Source organism: Pinus tabuliformis, chromosome 4_2 (assembly GCF_031772625.1).
Source record: "Pinus tabuliformis cultivar Carrire ecotype Pingquan chromosome 4_2, CPIR1, whole genome shotgun sequence".
NCBI classification, from domain to species: Eukaryota; Viridiplantae; Streptophyta; class Pinopsida; order Pinales; family Pinaceae; genus Pinus; species Pinus tabuliformis.
The window spans coordinates 217,705,207-217,726,019 of NC_142304.1; the positions used below are offsets into that span (position 1 = coordinate 217,705,207).

The following is a 20,813-nucleotide window of genomic DNA, read 5'->3' on the forward strand; positions in this document are numbered from 1 at the left end:
CCTTAGGTTATACAGCGTTTTTCGCAGGAACAATTTATTCACCAGACTTAGATTGGTACAAAGTCCCTAACTTGTCCCACAAAGCCTTCGTCGTAGCTTCCCCAGATACATTCAGCAATACTAAATCTGAGACACACAATCGTATTGTGCTCTTTGCCTTCCGATCCAACTTTTTCCATTCTTCATTGGACACTCCCGTTGGTTTAGTACCTGGATCTACCGCGAACCACTGATCTTTATCCACCAACAGATCCTCCATCTTGAGTTTCCACAACTCAAAACTCTAACCATTAAATTTCTCGATCTCTATCTTTCCACTACTCGCCATCTTCTTTCACCACTAGAATCGATCTCACAGATTTCCCACTGAATAGGGTCTACCACAGGCCCGAGCGAAACCCCTCAGCAGCAAAGGCATCCCCTTGAAGCCAAAACTCCTCTGATACCAAATGTAGGTTTTAACCCTATACAGAAATTACCTTCATATGAATTCCAAAACACATAAAATAAACAATGCGAGAGCATAACACATAAAACGCATATACGCAGAGATTTTCCCTTGGATCCCAAAACCGAGACTACTAGCTTGATTTTTCATTATGTTCCTTTCAATGTTACAATACATATTTATACATGCCGAAGCATCCAATACCATGGAACGAAAACCATCGCATCCAAAAACATGTGTGAAAATCATGCACAAAACCATAGGTGGGTCCACCCAACCTAACATAGGGTCCAAAACCAAAATTTTATGGGGTGTTGCCTTGAACCCCATAAAGTGGGGTTACAAGTACACCTCAAACCCCTATTAACTACGTGGAAAGAATATAACATAACCCAACAAGCTACAACCTAAGAGAGCTTCCCGGAGTGCTAACTTAATTGGCGCCGTTGCTGGGGAGAAGAGACTGAAGCTCAACTTCCCTGGGGGATGATACAGATCCAGCTTTGATGATAGACAAAGCCTAGACACTATTTGGGTTGTAATCATATATCTGGTGACTCTACTAGAGGACGAACCTCTTGGCGACTCCACTCCATAGTTTTGGCTCAGTTTGTGAGGCATACTCTAAGAAATCCTCAGAGGCCACGAGATGACCCAGTACATAACCCTAAAAAAATCATCAAAGAAAGAAAGATGTTGCAGAAAGGAGCATCAGGTTCAGGTAGTTCTAAACAATATTCTATATCTCTTCAAGAAAATCATGTAATAGAACAAATACATGTTGAGAGTACAACATCTAATACTTGCAGTGAAGAAAAAATCTCAGAGACTCATAGAGCTCCTTATTCTTTAGGTTATACTTTTGTTGCAAGCCCAAAGGAAACCTCTCCTCCTATCAAGCATACTCCTTTAGTCCTATCAGTCACTCGTCAACCCTCTGTCATTCAGACTTCCAGTACCCTTATAGCCATCACAGCTATGGCAGGACCGCAAGCACCTACCAAAATGGAAAGAATCATAGCTGCTAGGTATGGACCCCTAGTACTGCCCACTCCTTTGAATTCCATGCCTACTAGAGAATATCAGAAGTATAGGCCTAAGTTCACTGGGATAGAAGGTGTTACAGCTGAGGAACATCTTGAATCATTCTATAGCTATGCTGATAACCTGGACATCAGTGAATATGATGTATGGATGAGAGTCTTTGTCTAAAGCCTAGATGGAGAGGCTAGAAAATGGTTTAGAGAACTAACCCCAAGGTCTATAGCATATATTGAGGCTTTAGATGATGCATTCCTAAAGTGTTGAGGGGATAAGGAGGATCTACTCTACTACCACATCGAGTTAGGAAACTTAAAGAGGGAAAATGGTGAGTTGTTGTCTGATTTTAATAAGAGGTTTAACCGCATGTATTACCACCTCTGCTAAACTCACCTGTGCCAGTGCCTTTGATTTTGACTTCTGTCTACTATTGAGGGAGAGACAATGTGCTACCTTGGCTGATATGCAGGATGTAACCTTGGAAGTAGAATCAAACATCATGGCTGCAGAGAAGCTCAAGGGGAATGTTGATAGAAGGATACAGAGGGGCGAATCCTCATCATCATCAGATCCTAAGATAGATAAAATGACCAAGATGATACAATCATTAGCCTCTAAAATCTCCAAATTAAAGGTTGAGCAGCACCTTGGGAAAGGAAGAGTTCCTAACACCTTTGCTCCTAGAAATCCAAATCCATATAGAAGAGCTAATGAGCAGTTGTTGATTCTGCAAAGAAGCAAAGATGCTAATGAAAACCAAAGGGTGAAGACCCCTTTTCAAAATGTAGTCATGGAAGAAGAGTAGTTTGAAGAAGATGATGAGATCCATTGTATAGAAGACAAAGGCAGTGCCTCCTTTTTCACCTCAGCTGCCTATGAAAAGTCATTATTCAATGACTAGATCAACCAAGAGTGGGATGGTGAAGTTGTTCTACAAACTGATGATCGACATAGATATGATCTAAGGTCGAAGATGAATAATGCCAAGGAAACTTCTATTCAGAGAGTTGTTGTCCCTATGGTACAGCAAGCTAAAAAACAGAAACGACTAGCAGTTGATCCCATCATCCTCAAAGCTCCAGCTCACGAGGTAAGAGGCCTTGACAAGTCTCCTTCTCCTTTCAGTTTTAAAACAGAAATTCAGAAGCTAAGCATACCTATACCTTTGATTGAACTAGTGAAGAATGAGTCCTTCAAGAGATCTATCCTTGACGTCCTTGAGCCTAAAGCCATCCAAGCCTCCACTGATGATGTAAATCTGCAAGACGACGAACCAGCTATTGTTCTCAACCCAATGATTGAAAATTGTGATGACATCTCCCCATCATTCTATGTCTCTTTGACTATTCATGAAAAAATCCTCCACAACTACCTTTTGGAAATAGCAGCCAACCATAATCTAATGCCTAAGGCTATCATGGATGAGTTGGGTCTTGACATTACCAAGACTTATCATGACTTGTTTTCTTTTGACTTTAGAAAGGTGAAATGTTTGGGATTAATCAAAGACCTATCCATCACTTTGTCTCAGTTGCCCATGAAGAGCATGATGATGGATATTGTGGGAGAAGATGTACCCCCCAATTTTGGCATGTTTCTTTCCATAGGTTGGATAAAGAGATTAGGTGGAACATTGCAAAATGATCTATCCTATGCTACTGTCCTAGATTTTGGAGGTGAGAATAGGAGATTATACAGAGAAGCTCAGTTGGCTTATATCATCAGTGATGAAAGGAATCCCACTAATCATTCCATCTATACTATTGACACTGATTTTGGAGCCTGTATCCTTCAAATTGAAGAATCCCAGTTGGCCTCCATGCAGCTCAGGGAACTGGTTTGCCAGATCACAGAGGAAGAAGGCCCACCAATTTGGGACATGTTCTTTGATGGAGCTTGCTCTAAATAAGTTGTAGGGGCAGGTGTAGTCCCCCACATGAGAATGTATTCATTTATCTTTCAAGTTAACTTTTCAGGTCACAAAAAACATAACAGAGTACAAAGCCTTGATATTGGGCTTAAACGCTACTAAAGAAATGGGCATCAAAGGTATGAAGGTGTTTGGAGCTGCAGACTTTATCATTTAGCAGGTGAAAAAAACTTTCCAAGAAAAGCATCCGAGGCTAAAAGCATACAAAGATGAGGTATGGAAGATCAAGGGTTCTTTTAATAGTTTCAACATTTCTTACATCCCTAGAATGAAGAACCAGCTTGCTGATTCCCTCGTTGTGTCTACTAGCACGTTTATTCCTCCTTTGCCTCCTAAATTGACTTATGAAGTTCAGGTGAAATATAGACCATCTCTGCCTGACAATGTAAAATACTAGAAAGTTTTTGAAGATGACGATGAAATTAATAGGCTTTTATAGGTCATTGATGAATATTCTGAAATGCACATTGACCAAGAAAATGAAACCATTGAAGAATGCAACCACTCCAAGATAAAGGACGAGATTGGTCAAGATAGCATTGTTCAGCTGCCTAGTAACCATATACCCAAAGGATTGGTGCCCCTGGAAACGTTGTTTGATCGTAATGATGTACCTTATAAGCTTACCAAAAAAGAAAATGAGTTTGTTGTTCATAGATATAATGTAGGTTGTCTAGCCCATCCAAAGTACATAAATCTGTCCACTCATTTGTCTTTTGTCCAATTTTCCGAGTATTGCACCCTGATCAAACAATTTGCTGATATTTTTGCGTTGGAGTACAGTGATCTTAAGACCTATGACACCAACATCATCCAACATAAGATTCCACTAGAGAAGAACACCATCCATTTTAAGCAGAAATTAAGACCTATCAGGCCTCTCTTATTGCCTTTGATTAAAAAGGAAATCAAGAAGTTGTTGGATGCCAAGATCATAGTTCCCCTAAGGTATTCAAAGTGGATAGCTAACCTTGTGGTAGTAAGAAAGAAGAATGGAGAAATCAAGCTTTGTGTTGACTTCAGGAATCTGAACAAATGCTCTAAAAAAGACAACTACCCCCTGCCTAAGATGGAACACTTGCTGCAAAAAGATTTAAGGGCTAGAGTTATGTCTTTCTTAGATGGATTTTCAGGTTACAGTCAGATTGTTGTACATCCAGAAGATCAGGAAAAGACCGCCTTCACTACTCCTTGGGACAATTTCATGTACTCTAAGATGCCTTTTGGACTGATGAATGTTGGGGCTACTTTTCAAAGGGCCATGGACATAGCCTTTGTGGGAGAGAAGGACAAGTTTGTCCTTATTTACCTTGATGACATAACAGTCTTTTCCAGCAGTCATGAGGACCATTTGCAGCGTTTGAAGAAGGTGTTTCTAAAGTGCAGATGGTTTGGAATTTCTATAAACCCAAAGAAGTCACAGTTTTCTCTAAAAGAAGGCAAACTTCTAGGACATATTGTTTTTGCTGAAGGTGTAACAACGTAAACTTTGAAACAAGAACTGATACTGTTACCCGTTTTGTAGAGATAGCAAAAAAGTGACCCGATTTCGAAAAGGGGCGATGCAAAACACACATATTCTTTTTAGAGCATAGTTTTTGGCACTTTAAATAACCAATACGATTATCCGTTACGTAGGGGTAGTAAAAACATGACCCAATTTTGATAAGTGGTGATGTAGAATATACTTCTTTCTTTTCGGAACATATGTTTTACACTTTAAATTTTCTTATGTATCAAATATAAATATTTGTTTTTAAATGTTAGTGATTTTCATGCTGATTTCGAAACGCATTGATGCAACGTTTGATGCAGTATATCTTTTTTGTAGAGGACTTAGGTTTCACACTTTAAACTTTATTATGTCTAATTTTTTTGAAATTATGATTACTTAACGAATTTTCAAGTTGTTTTATTTTTCTTTTTTTTTTTAAATACTGATTACTTAAAAAAACAAATATAAAACTATATATAAAAATGACAAAAAATAAATAAAAATTATCTCATAAACCATAAAATAATTTGAAAAAAAAAAACAAAATTTTTAAAAAATATATAAAATAAAAAAATAAAAAGAAAAAAAAAAATAAAAAACAAACAAACATTAACAAAAACTAGAAATTTAAAAAAAAAAATTTAAAAACAAACTAGATTAAAAAAAAAAAAAAAAACAATTTTTTTTTTTTAAAACTAGTAAAATTAATATTGCTAAAGTTGCTTAGTTCCATCATCGTAAATTTAGGGAAGCTATTGAAATTGAAAGAAGGCCTAACAATCTCAATAAAGATGACGGCTCGAAGATCAATAGCTGTTGGATCCCTGCCCTTTCTTCCTAGTCTTTCTTTTCCTTCCCCTTCATTTTCGTGTTTTTGTTGTTCCCCTTGGAGCCTTGTCTTTTCCTTCCTCCTAGGGTTTCTCCTTCTTGCTCTATGGTTTTCTAATGGTCCTTTTCCTGCCCTTCTCCTTCTTTATAATTTGTGTCACTCTTTCTATTTATTTTTTTTCCTCATAGATATTAATAAATAAAATCTTAACTAATATTCTTTATTTTATTAAATAACCCCGACCCACCCATTTATTTATTTATTTATTTTTTTAATTTAATTTTCTAAGGTAGTTTATTCCTTTAGGTATATATATATAATATTATCTTTTATTTTTTTTTAACTGAATATTATTTTATTCTAATAATTTATTTATTTATTATTTATTATTTTATTTTTTATTTTTCAACTAACTTTAAACTTAACCTCATATTTAATAAAAATAAAAAATAAAAATAAAATTTTTATAATTTTAATAGTTATATACTAATATTTATAATTTCTATTTATCTATTAACTAGTTAATACTTTTAACGATTTATTAAACTACCAATTTAATTAAATTTACTTTAGACATATAATTTATTTATAGGTAAGGTCCCTATTTACACTTAATTTATAACTGGTTTGTTTGACCTTGGTCCCTAGTCGAATTTAGACGTTGTCCTAGTTAGCCGTTGGAGGCTCTGCTCAAAGTATTTAACTGGGAAATATAGATCTGATTTTTCAACTTGTCCTGACAATGAACCACACTGGTTGGTTCGAAACGCGTCGACAATGATTTTCTGAATGTGATTTACGCCGAAATTTCTTCTTATAATTGTTATGGATCACAGAAGCCTCAATTCAACCATTAAAAACATTTAAAAAAAACTAAAAACAAAAATAAACACAAATTATAAAACAAAAAACTAAGAAATTTTTTAAAATATATGTATCTTTTCAAGTTAAAAAATAAAAAATAAATAAAAAAATTAAAGTTTAAGAAAATATGTATTTTTCATTTAATAAGCTTTATCTCTTTAATTTAAAAACAAAAAAATAAAATTTAAAAATTTAAAACTAATTTTTTAAACCATGTTTTTATTTCAAAAAAAAATTAACAATGTTTTTTTAAACAAATTTTTATTTTTATTTAAAAAAAATTACATTATTTTTTTAAACTATATATATATATATATATATATATATATATATATATATATATTCCGTCCCCCGGCCGCCCGTGGTGGCACTACTGTAGGCAAAGGGGCCTACACGCAGACCCCTTTGCCCACAGCCGCGCCACCATGGCCGGTCGGGGGGCAGGGAGGGGATTCACCTCCCTGCCCTGGCCCTCGGCCGCCCGTGGTGGCACAACTGTGGGTGGAGGGGGAATCGCCTCCTCGCCCCAACCCCCAGCTGTGCCACCACGGGGGCCAAGGGGCAGAATTTTTTATTATTATTATTATATAAAATAAAAAAAATTCATTTAAAAAAATAAAATAATATTTTTTTTAAATAAAAATAAAAATTTGTTTAAAAAAACATTGCTAATTTTTTTTATGAAATAAAAAAATGGTTTAAAAAAAACAGTTTTAAATTTTATATTTTTGTTTGTTTTTAAATTAAAGAGATAGGACATATTATAAATGAAAAATACATATTTTCTTAAACATTCTTAAACCTTTTTTTTTTTTTAACTTGAAAAGATACATATATTTTAAAAAATTTCATAGTTTTTTGTTTTTTTTTTTTTTCGTTTTATAATTTGTGTTTATTTTTGTGTTTTATGTTTTTAATAATAATTTTACTAGTTTTTTAATTGTTAATTTTCTATTTTTTTAATCTAGTTTGTTTTTAATTTTTAATTTTATTTTATTTCTAGTTTTTGTTAATTTTTTATAAATTTCTCTATTTTTACTTACCTAATTTTATATATATATATATATATTTTATTTTGTTTTTTTTTTTCAAATTACTTTATGGTTTATGAGATAATTTTTTTTTTGGTCCTTTTTATAATTGTTTTTTTTAAGTAATCAAAATTTAAAAAAAAAGAAAAATAAAACAACTTGAATTTTTTTTTTTAATGTTTACAAGATATTTTTTTTTTTTTGCCATTTTTTTTAAATATGTTTTTCTTACTATTTACTTGTTTATAATTTTAAAGTTTTTTTTTTGTTTTTTAATTCCTATTTTTTATAAGTTAATTTTGTTTTTTTCAACATTTTTATGATTGATTTTTTTTTTTTTTATATGTTTGATTGTTTTTGTCTTTTTTATATGTTTGATTTATTTATTTACTTTTTTAATTTATGTTTTGTTATTTTTTTTTAACTTTTTTCTATTTTGTGTTTTTTCATTTTTTAATTTTATTTTATGTTTTTATTATTCTTTTGAAATTTTAATGTTTTTCAGGGTCATGATAAAATCTTTTACGCGATTATTTCGAAATGTTGAAATTTTACCCTTGAAAAAAATGTGTTATCCCAATGTCAATACTTATCATTTTCAGGGTGTTTTTTTGCAGAAAATTTACCTTTGAAAAAAAAAAGGTGTTATTCGAACATCAACACTTTCTATTTTGAGGGTGTGTTTTGGACATTTTTTGCACAAAAAATTGGTTTTCACTGCCATTTTTAAAACATGTTGAAAATTTACTCTGAAAAAAAAAAAAAAAAAAAAAAAAAAAAAAAAAAAAAAAAAAGGGTGTTATTTGAGCATCAACACTTTTCGTTTTTAGCATAGTTTTTGATGTTTTTACGGGGTTTTTTGGCCAGAGTTCATGTTCTGAGTTTATAGTTCCTGTTTCAAAGTTTACATTGTTGTGTGAAGATCGATCCAACAAGAGTTCAAGCAACTCAGACATTGTCCATCCTAAGGTCAAAAAGGGAAATTCAATCTTTTTTCGGTAAAATTAACTTTATCAAGAGGTTTATTCCAAACTTTGCAGAGCTAGTGAAGCACATCACTTCCATGCTGAAGAAAAGATCAAAAGTAAAATGGACAGATAGTGCAAGAAGCTCTTTTGAAGCAATCAAACAAGCTATCATGGAAGCTCCTACTCTAATCAGCCCAGATTATACCAGGGAGTTTTATATCTTCACTTTTGCCTCTTATGATACACTTGCAGCCGTTCTATTGCAGAAAAACAATGAAGGTGTAGAACAACCTGTGGCCTTTTTCAACAAAACTCCGAGGGATGCTAAACTAAGGTATGACCATATTGAAAAACAAGCTTCTGCTCTCATAAAATCCTTAAAGGCATTCAAAATTTATATTCTGCATTCCAAAGTGGTTGCGTATGCACCTTCAACCTCAATAAAAGATGTCCTAACTCAGCCAGATATTGATGGAAAGAGAGCTAAATGGATTGCAAAATTCATAGAGTTCAACATAGAGGCGAAGCCCACCAAGCTTGTCAAAGGCCAGGGCTTGGCTAAGCTTATGGCTGAGGAAAATTACAATTTGTTAGACATCAATTGCATGGGTTCAAATTTAGGTGGTGAGTGGACAGAGGAAGCAACAGAAGAGCAAGAGCAGAATCAGTTTTTGGCTTAAAATCTAGCCACTTGTGAATGGTATTCCGATGTAGTTCATTTTTTGCGGAAGCTAGAAGTCTCTCCAGGGCTTAGCTCAAGTCAAGCCCGGGCCATTAAGCTCAGATCAACCAAATTTTGCATTAATAAAAACTTGTTTTATTGGAAAGACCCATCAGGGATCCTCTTGAGATGTGTAGAAAAAGCACAATCTGTGGAATTCATGCACTAATTCCATTCTAGCATCTATGGAGGGCATCATTATTGGAAAACCATAGCCCACAAGATCCTGAGAGCTGGGTATTATTGGCCTACTCTGTTCTCTGATGTATTTTCTTTTGTGAAGTCTTGTGACAAATGTCAGAGGTTTGCAGGAAGACAACAACTAAAATCTCTGCCCTTGAAGGCAGTACACGCCAATGGCCCCTTTCAGCAGTGGGGCTTGGACTTTATAGGTGAGATCAATCCACATTCCAGTGGCCAGCACAAATGGATTTTGGTATCCACTGATTATTTCACCAAATGGATTGAGGCTATACCCACTAAAAATGCTAATCATCAGGTTGTCATAAAGTTCTTGAATGAGAATATTTTATTGGAAAGACCCATCAGGGATCCTCTTGAGATGTCTAGAAAAAGCACAATCTGTGGAATTCATGCACCAATTCCATTCTAGCATCTGTGGAGGGCATCATTATTGGAAAACGACAGCCCACAAGATCCTGAGAGCTAGGCATTATTGGCCTACTTTTTTCTCTAATGTATTTTCTTTTGTGAAGTCTTGTGACAAATGTAAGAGGTTTGCAGGAAGACAACAACTAATATCTGTACCCTTGAAGCCAGTACATGCCAATGGCCCCTTCCAGCAGTGGGACTTGGACTTTATAGGTGAGATCAATCCACATTCCAGTGGCCAGCACAAATGGATCTTGGTGGCCACTGATTATTTCACCAAATGGATTGAGGCTATACCCACTAAAAATGCTAATTATCAGGTTGTCATAAAGTACTTGAATGAGAATTTTTTTACTAGATTTGGTTGCCTCACCAAACTAATCACTGATAATGCAGCGGCTTTCAGGGGAAAAGAATTGGTGGACATGTGTGAATCCATGGGCATTCAATTGGTGCATTCTACCTCATATTATCCTCAAGGAAATGGCCTGGCAGAGTCATCTAAAAAAAGTCTTGTAAGTATAATCAAAAAATTGCTGGAGGACAACAAAAAGAGCTGGGATTCCAAGTTGAAGTTTTCACTGTGGGATGACAGAGTTACCAACAAGAGGTCCATAGGAAATTCTCCATTTAAGCTGGTTTATGGCATTGATGATGTTTTTCCTATCCATCTAATTCTCCCTATGGCCAAATTCTTGCAAGAGGAACAAGACGAAGAAAATGACATGGCGAGGAGAATGACTAACTTGGTTGAATTACAGCAGATCAGAGAACAACTGGTTGAGAGGTCAAGAATTCATCAGAAGAAGATCAAAGAAACCTTTGATAGAAAATCAAAGAAACCTTTGATAGAAAATCAAAGATGGACAACTTCCAGGTGGGTGACTGGGTTCTCAAATGGGATGCATTGAAGGAAAAGAAGGGCAACCATGGTAAATTTGATGCCTTATGGACAGGACTGTTTGTCATTGCTCAAGTTCAGATGAACAATACTTTCATTCTGCACAATTTGGAGGGGGAAGGTGTTTTTGATGGCCCAGTCAATGGCTGGTTTTTGAAACTTTACTTCACATGAGGCTTTAAGGCCTTAATATTGTAATAGGTTTTTCAGCTTTTGTTTTTTATGCAAATAAACTCCATGCCCAATGGAACACTAGGAGATAAGTTTGTTTTGGTTGTTACTGGAAAGGCAGTGGTCTACAGTTCTTGAAACCTCACAGGGAGGCTTTCATCCCCAGAAGAAGCCAGTGTTAGCCCTGAGATGCAGCGCTGCTATTTTGAAGGCTAAAAGGAAGGAAATGGTTAGTTTCGCTGTCGTGGAGAGGTTCCCACACGGTCCATCACCCCACTTTTCTCACTCATCCACTCCCATTCTCGTTCACTCATGGCCTAACCCACCCTCACATCCTAACAAAACCCACTTTTGCCTTGGCCCTACGTAAATTAACCCATTTCGCCCCGAAAACCTTACATTTTCACCCATATGCCCCCCTTTGCATGCTTCTCGAGGTCATCCCATACCTTCGTGTCTCCTGTCATCGATCTGCCCACTAACTGGACGGTCCGCACTTCACCTGACCGACATTACATGCTCAATCAATCATCACTGTTAGATCACTTCCACCCGATCTAATGGCTATCACACATATCGCTCGGGCAACAAGCGAGAGGGATACCTGCCCGATAAAGGTAGTTTCGTCTCTCTCCTCCGCTCCTACATGGCGCACGATGAATGGAATCGGGCGGGCTCCGACCTTTACCACTTACTGCCCGATGTAAGTTGTTCCTGCTTGGGTAAAACTGCTCTCGGGCGTTATATTTTGAGCACCTCCTCTGCTCGATAGCCGTTTGATCTACCCATCCAAGATCTAACGACTCAGACTTATTTCGCTCCCGCCACGACTTCAGGCCTCCAACGATTGATCTCCTCCATCCATCTCTCCCGATCCAACAACCTTTTTCATAATCACCTCAATTCGTCCTCTGCCGCTTGACCAACATCCTGACCATTAATCCATCCCATCCAATGGCCCATATGCCCCCATACGCCACTTCCCATCAGTCACCAGGGGAGGAAAGTTGTTGGCTCTGTCAGTGTTTGTGACAGTCGGATAATTGAACTGAAATAACAGAATGCATGGCCGAAAGGGGAAAAAACAACATCACGATGTAGCCGAACTAATAGAAATGATCGTGGAACATCACAGCGCGTGTGAACCACTTGATGGCATGGCGAAATTACCAGAATTTGATTATCATTTTTGTTAGAAACAGAGCCCCTGTGCTCATGTTTGTTTGGTTATGGCATCAAGTAGTTAGAAGCCAGAGGGGATAGATTAAGACATCTCAAGCCCTAGAGAGCCCGAGAGCATTGTAAAAAGCTTGTAAATGGCTGAAAGTTAGAAGGAATAAGGATTCAAATTTTGGACACTGTGGATACTCTGTTCCTTCAACCGTCTCATCTTCATTCCAGTAATACAAGCTTCTTTTGTTGTTACATGTTCAATTCCCATTTTCTTCTCTGTTCTAATCTTGCACTTGAATAGGTTATTCATGTTTTCTTCTGTATCTAATGCCAGATAACTGTCATCTTATCTCTGTGTTGATAAATTAGATTCGTAAGCTTCATTTACTTCTTGTAACTAGCCATTCGTATGTGTTTATGTATGCATCTACTAGTACATTCAGTATTCTCCATCTATTCACTGAATCTATAAACTATTGAGCATTAGTGGTCTAAAGCCTTGTCAAGTTGAGGGTGTTCATGCATGTCTTGAGTGAAAACAGAGTTGAAACAGTAATTTGACTTGATCCAAACCATCATCCATTCCAATAGTTTCGAGAACTATATTGAAGATTTATATGTTACTAGGCATCTCCGAGCTACAACCTAGGAGAGCTTCCTGGAGTGCTAACATGCCACATGGTCAATTATCAACATTAATGTTATATTGTTAGATTAATGCCACATAAATATATTGTTATATTTATGGTGACCATGGTCAACAATGGTAAAAAAATGTTTAACGATAGTCATTCAACTATATTCAACCATGGTCACCATGCCCATACATAATTAACTTGGTCAACCATGGCCAGTCATGTTTGACCATGGTTTAAGAGGTCAACATTTTCATCCATGAACTTGTTTAAAGGATGCTTGGACATGGTTGATGTGGCAAACATAATCAACCATGGTTAACCATGTTCAACCACAACCCACATGGTCAATTGTGAACATTATCGCATTATATTGGTATATTAATGCCACATAAATATATTATTATATTTGTGGTTGAAAATGGACAACAATGGTAAAAAAAATATTAAACATAGTAATCTATAGTAATACGTTGAAAAACATGTTCGCTAACAGTGAATCAGAGGTGACAATAGTCAACCATGGCCAAATAAGCTCAATGATAGGTAAACATACTCAATATGGTCAAACATGGACAACAAGTTCAACCATAGTCAAACCATCTCAACTATATTCAACATGGGTCACCATGGCCATATGTGCTTTACTTGGTCAACCATGACCAACCAGGTTTGATAATTGTTTAAGAGGTCAACATTTTCATCCATTATCAACTATAAACATCCATAAACAACATGGTCAACCATGATGAACTTATTTAAAGCATGCATCACCATGGTTAACATGGCCAACATAATCAACCATGGTTGACCATAGCCCACATAGTCAATTGTCAACATTAATGTTACATTGTTAGATTAATGCCACATAAATCAGTTGTTATATTTATGGTTGACAATGTCAACTATGGTCAATGATAGTAAAAAAAAGATTAACGATCGTCATTTATAGTTATACGTTGACAACCATGTCCACTCATAGTAAAACATAGGCAACCATAGTCAACCATGGTCAAATCAGCTCAGTGATGAATTCTCACCATGGTGAAACATGGAAAACAAGTTCAACCATGGTAAACTAAGGTCAACCATAATGTTCTCCTTAATCTGTGGTCAACCATGATAATCATTGTCAATCATGGTAAATTAAGGTCAAGCATGGTAATCATTATCAATCATGTTCAACTCACACTATGCATGGTCTACCTTGACCAACATGGTTAACCCTCTTCAACCATTGTCAACATTGTCAACCATGCTCAACCCTGTCAACCCACTTCAACCATTAATGTAATATTATCATTAACAACCATGACCAATAATAATGTTACATTGTTATACCATTGTAATAATAGTCAATCATGGTTAGCCATAATATTTCATCTTAATCTTTGGTCAACCATGGTACTCATTGTCAATCATAGTCAACTGAGGTCAACCATGGTTTTTCTTGATGAACAATGGTCAACTCTCTTCAACCATGGTCATCCTCATTAACCATGGTCAATTCTTGTCAACCCACTTCAACCATTAATGCAAGCAATAATGTAACATTAACATTAACATTAATCTAACATCACCCATTATCAACCATGGTTGACAATAGTCAACCATGGTCAACACTTATATAATAATGTAACAATGGTCAAAATTAATTAGCATTAATACATTGTTATATTAATAGTTGAGAACGGTCAACCTCATTGACCATGGTTAATTATTATCAACCTCGGTTACCTTTGTTCAACTTTAGTCAACCTCATCAAACATGATAATATTCATCAACCCTCTTCAACCATGATCATACTCATCAACCTTTTTCAACTATGGTCAACCTCATCAACTCTTTTTAACCATGATCAACCATAGTCAATGAATCCACCCCATGCATGTTGGTCATTAACTAGCACAACCACACTAGTAAGTGTGGTTAATATATGCCTATCAGCAAGATTTTCCACCTTTTATACACCAATTGGCATATGAAAACAACAACGATAAACATATATCAACGACATTTACTAATATATAATTATACTTTTACAAAATGAATAATACGAATATATAAGGGTTATGGGTCCATCATTTTATTTTAATAAAAAATTTATTGGAATATGTTTTGATGAGTGAAACTGGAAATATAGAATGTGGAGTTTATATTAAGGTTTTATATAATTAATAATAATAATGTAGAAGTAATAATGAAAAGTAAGCGTTTCTTTACGTTTTGATTTAAGACATAGTAAGTTCAAAAGATAGAGTACTTATGATTTGAAGGCTAAAGCAGGTCTGTGTTCAGATTGCATATTCTCGGAGAGGTCACTCTTCTTTCACCAATAAATCTAATGCAGCAATTTAATATCTTTATTTTGTCGTAAAATGGATTTGCATTTAGAATATTCATAAATAAAACAAATTAAATACTTTCCAACGTACAAAATGTGGTATAATAATATATAAATTAAATACTTTCCAACATACAAAATGTGGTATAATAATATATTTTTTTAATCTGGTATAACAATAACTTTTTTCTTCTTCTGGCATAGGTGACTTCGCGGAAAGACCAAGAACAGTACTGGAGCAGGACACATGCATACCACTACGTTTCGGTGAAGGATTTTGCAGATGCATTTCAATCTTTTCACGTAGGGGTCAATCTAAATTCAGAATTGTCAGTTCCATACGATAAAAGTAAATGCCATCCTGCGGCTCTTTCTACAGAAAAATACGGTTTAAGCAAAGCAGAACTTTTTAAAGCATGCTTTGATAGACAGGTTTTACTCATGAAGAGGAATGCCTTCATACATATATTCAAATTCTTTCAGGTGGTAAAAAATGGCATGGCAAGATACATAATTTTGTTTAGATAATCTTCGGCAAAATCACATAATCAAGACGCGTTTCGAACCAATCATTGTGGTTCATCGTCAGGACAAGTTTGAACTTGTCCTGAGGATGAACCAACTTGTCCTGACGATGAACCACACTGGTTGGTTCGAAAGGCGTCGACAAAAGATTGGTTATGTGATTTTGCCGAAGATTATCTAAACAATATTATGGATCACAGAAGTCTAAATTCCTTAAAAATACATAATGTTCTAGCAACTGAAATGCATTAGATTTTCATTCTATATTTCTTAATTCTCAAAGGGATTTATTACATCTTTTATCAGATAACTATCGTCGCTTTGCTGATTATGAGCATTTTTTTCCGTACAAATATGCATCAAGGACATCTGGACGATGGGCAGCTGTACTTTGGGGCGATATTTATGGGTCTCCTCATGAATATGTTCAACGGAATTGCAGGAATGGCGATGACGATTGCAAAACTTCCGGTGTTTTACAAGCAGAGAGATTTCATGTTCTACCCTGCATGGGCATACTCGCTTCCAATATGGATTACTGAACTTCCTTCTTCGTTTATAGAATCTGCAGCGTGGGTATCTCTTACGTACTATACCGTTGGTTTTGCCCCCAGTCTAAACAGGTAAAATATTCTTCACGTTCTTACTTTTCCATACTTCGACAAGTTCAAATTTTGTAATTTGTATCACAAAATTTTTGTAGTAGCTTTTGTTATGAATTCCAAAATATTACAGACCAAATAAAAATGATCTCTTAACTCTAAAGTGTATTTTTAAACATCTCTCATCTGATTTATAAGTTAGTATGCAAGATTTTTTGAACTCTTTGTCTTAAATTTCGTCGCCAAATTTTACAAAAGGCATCTAACACATGAAATCCGAATTTAACGAGTTGTTATACAGGTGTTTTCGACAGTTTTTATTGTACGTCGCCCTCCATCAAACAGGTGTGGCAGTCTTTCGCTTAATAGCTGGTCTGGCACGGGACCTTATAGTTGCAAGTTCCGTAGGTGTACTCGCGCTCTTGGTGATGTTCCTCTTTGGTGGATACATTATATCCAAAGGTATTTGTTTTTGAAAACTAAAGAGATTATCTGTGCAGCCAGGGAAGCTACTGGTGCTGAACTTTATGAGGTTGAACTTTCAGAGATGCATGAAATAAAGTACAGTACAGGAGAAGAATAAATCAATTAAATAAAGTAGGAGAAGGACAAATTAATTTAAGGTTTGAAATGTTTTCGTCACAGAGCTACAAAAATATTTCAGACAAAATTGACATAAATTTTAAAATCCAACGTTTTATATCATAATGTTCTCTTTTATGTTTTGTATTCAAAATTATGATTTTTTTTAAATATTATTTTTTATGATAAAAATTATAATATTAAATTAATTTAATTTTTTACAAGAGTTGATCCGGCAACCTCATGAAAATGTAAATGTAAAGTGTTGTGAATTTGAGGTTTTATGTTCAAATCCTAGACTGCTTACCCATGAGCCTTGTACCCATGAGCCTTGCATTGTGGGTTGGCTTTGTAAGCTCGTACCCATGAGCCTTGTATTGTGGGTTGGCTTTGTAGACTAGTGGGTTGGCTTCATCCACCTAGTGGTATATCACGCTGATCTCGCAACCTCATGAAAATGTAAAGTGGTGTGAGTTTGAGGTTTCATGTTCAATCCTAGGTTGCTTACCCATGAGCTTGTTGGAAGTACTACACACCTACATGCAGACTCTTAGTTAGAGCATGGGACTACATGCAAGATTTCTTTTGCATGATTTACTCCTTCTTTAACTCCGCAACTAGTTAGTTCTTCTACGTGATTTAGTCCCTGATTTGCTCTTTCTTTAACTCCGCAATTGGTTAGTTCTTCTGCATGATTTACTCCCTGATTTGTTCCTTCTTTCACTCCACAACTGACTAATTCTCTCCGAAACTTGTTGTAGGTGTTGAGTCTTCTCATTGATCACCACTATGGTGCATTGCCTTGGAATCTTCACCCAGTAATGCTATATCATGAGCATTGTAACCTATTTTCTAATGAATCAATCTTTTGTTCTTTCGATTTTCTTTTAGTTTTTTTTCTCTACAAAGTTGTGTGTTCAACCTTTATTAGCTATATTCATCTGTGCAGGTTTTCTAACACATTTACATGGTATCAGAGCCCACGGGTTGCTAGATAAAAGGCACACCAGTACTTTATTTTGCAAGTATTACAGCTTGGAGATCGAAGATCGACAGAGAAATGGAGTTTCCTAAAGCATCGATCCTAACACCGCACAACTATCATGAATGGAAGGACCAAATGGCTCGATACCTTCGTCAAAAAGGGTTGTACAGGATTACCATGGTTGCAGAAGTGGAACCCACTTCAGCCATAGAGAAATCCAAGTACTTCAACACGATGGATGAGGCCCACAGATCCATATGCATGTGCATCTCTCTACAGTTGCAGTTTCATATATCTGCCTGCAATACTCCCAATGAGATTTGGAAAAAGGTTGAAGAACTCTACAAGAAATAGGATGAGATGAAAGGACATCTGCTCGAAGTGGAGCTGCTGTCATTGGATCCATGGAACTATGATAGAATTCAAGACTTCTTCACGAAATATAATGATCTATTGCTGTAACTCAAGGGTTGTGGAATTGACAAATTCAAGGAGGAGAGTCGCCAAATTCTCTCTATTATGTCAAAGCTCAGACCGGAATACTCCGTCTTTGTGTCTACATTTCATTCAGTAAGGCTCACAACAGGTAAATCCTACACTATGCCTTCTCTCAAAGAGTTCATGGAGTCCCTTACTTTTGAGCAAGATAAACTCATTGGCATGGGGAAAATCAAACCTCCAAAAGCGCATGCACTTGTTGTGCATGATGGCAGCCACAATAAAAATCACAGATCTAATTCAAATCAGAAAAATTAGCAGCAAAAAGACAAGGGAAAAGCGCATTCCCATCCAAAGAAGGAAGGGTACACCAAGCCCTTCAATGACTCCTCTGGCTCGAGAAATGAGAAAGGGAAGAAAGGAAACAGATGCACTTACTGTCAAAGAGGATTCCATCCAGAATCCTCTTGCATGAAGAAAAAAATTGACCAAATGGCAGAAATACTTCAGAAGCACAACCTTGGGGATCACATCCCTCAGGGCGCCAAGAAGAAAACTGAGGATCCACCACACGGGAAAGGTAACAATTTTCATGCTTTAGTTGCAATTAATTCTTCCCCTAATGCATGGATTATAGATTCTGGTGCATCACATCATATGGTTGCTGCAAAGGAAGTCTATTCCTCTTTGGATGCATGCAAAGACCTCCCATCCTCATGGGAGATGACTCACCTATTGAGGTCACCGAAAAAGGTAGAGTGGAACTTTTACACGGAATCTTTGAAGATGTGCTTCATGTTCCAAAACTTTTGGTAAACTTGCTTTCAGTTTATCAGATCACTTATTCTGACACTCGAAAGAGAGTGGAATTCACTCCAGATGTAGTGAACATATATGACCTACATAGCAACGCCAAAATTGCAACCAGTGAGGTAAACAATGGAACCAGACTGTATACATTTTCTGAATTTATTGAATCTGAATCCTTCTTATTGCTTACACATGTTGATGATAGTAGTAGGCTTTGGCACGAGAGGTTTGGTCACTTAAATTATAGGTATATGCAGCAGCTAAGCAAGCATGAGATGGTGGAAGGCTTGCCAAATATCAGTTTCTCCAAAGGAATTTATGAAGGGTGTGTCCTTGACAAACATCCTAGAGAAAAGTTTGACACCAGCAAGACTCACAGAGCATCCTCTCCTCTAGATTTGATCCATAGTGATCTCATGGGGCCTTTTCTTGATCCTTCCATCAACAAAGCAAGGTATGTGCTTACATTTATTGATGATTTCTCATGGTATACTTGGGTGTATGTTCTCAGGAACAAATCTGAAGTTTTTGCGCACTTTGAAGATTTCAAAGAACTAGTTGAGACACAGTCATAGAGAAAGATCAAAGCCCTCCGTACAGACAATGGGGGGGAATATGTTAACACAACAATTAAGAACCTTTGCCTTCAATCCCGCATACAGTTGCAGTACACAGTTCCATACACTCCGCAGTAGAACGGAGTTGCTGAGAGAAAGAACCGATCTCTCAAAGAGATGGCTTCTTGCATGTTGAATGCCAAGGCACTGCCTCATAAGCTATGGGCTGAAGCACTTAATTGTGCTAACTACATCCAGAACAGATCTCCTCATAGGTCTGTCAAGGATTAGACCCCCTTTGAGGCTTGGAGTGGCACTAAACCAGAGGTCACCCACTTCTGTGTTTTCAGCTCCCGAGCATGGGCCAGGATCCCCTTTGAAAAGAGGAAAGCTCTTGATCCACAGAGCATTGAGTGCATCTTTGTTGGATACCCTGATGGTGTGAAGGGATATCGACTCTTGATTTCCTCTACGGACAAGCTCATCATTGAGAAAAGTGTCAAATTTGAGGAAAGTCTCTCGCATGCACCTCAATTGCCACATGCAGACACCTTTTATCTACCTCATGTCCGAGATGATGACTCAGTACACTCAGATGTAGATACAGAGCATGCAGATGCAGAGACAGAGTCTTCAGATACAAATCCAGTGCATGCATATGATGATCCACATCCAAGCCCAGATCGGGCTTCCAGTAGTGAAACAAATTCCCCTGTCATAAATCAGAGAACAAGGAGTTTACATGAGATATATGCACAAGACCACTCAGCTGCTAGAAATCGTCTTATGGGGGATAATACTGATCTGCAGAGGACTAGCTCAGATTTTATTGAGCCTCCTCTTGTCCTCACTGCCACTAAACCATCGCCATCCTGGCATTGTCATTTGGTTCAGTCTTCTAATCCACAGTCTTATGTTGAGGTTGCTGGGCATCCATCTTGGGAGTTCGCCATGGAGGAGGAGTATAACTCCCTCCTCGAGAACGAAACTTGGGATCTGGTTCCCCTTCCTTTAGGAAGGAAACTTGTCTAATGGAAATGGGTCTACAGGACCAAGAGTGCTGCAGATGGGCAAATCACCAGACGGAAAGCAAGGCTAGTAGCTAAAGGCTTCCAACAAGTGCATGGCATTGATTATGACGAGACCTTTG

At 36.5% G+C, this 20,813-nt stretch overlaps 1 pseudogene; it reads left to right on the forward strand.

Moving 5' to 3' along the window:
- Positions 1–20,813, forward strand: part of LOC149168875 (ABC transporter G family member 39-like) — a 95,286-nt pseudogene that overhangs the window by 49,199 nt on the left and 25,274 nt on the right.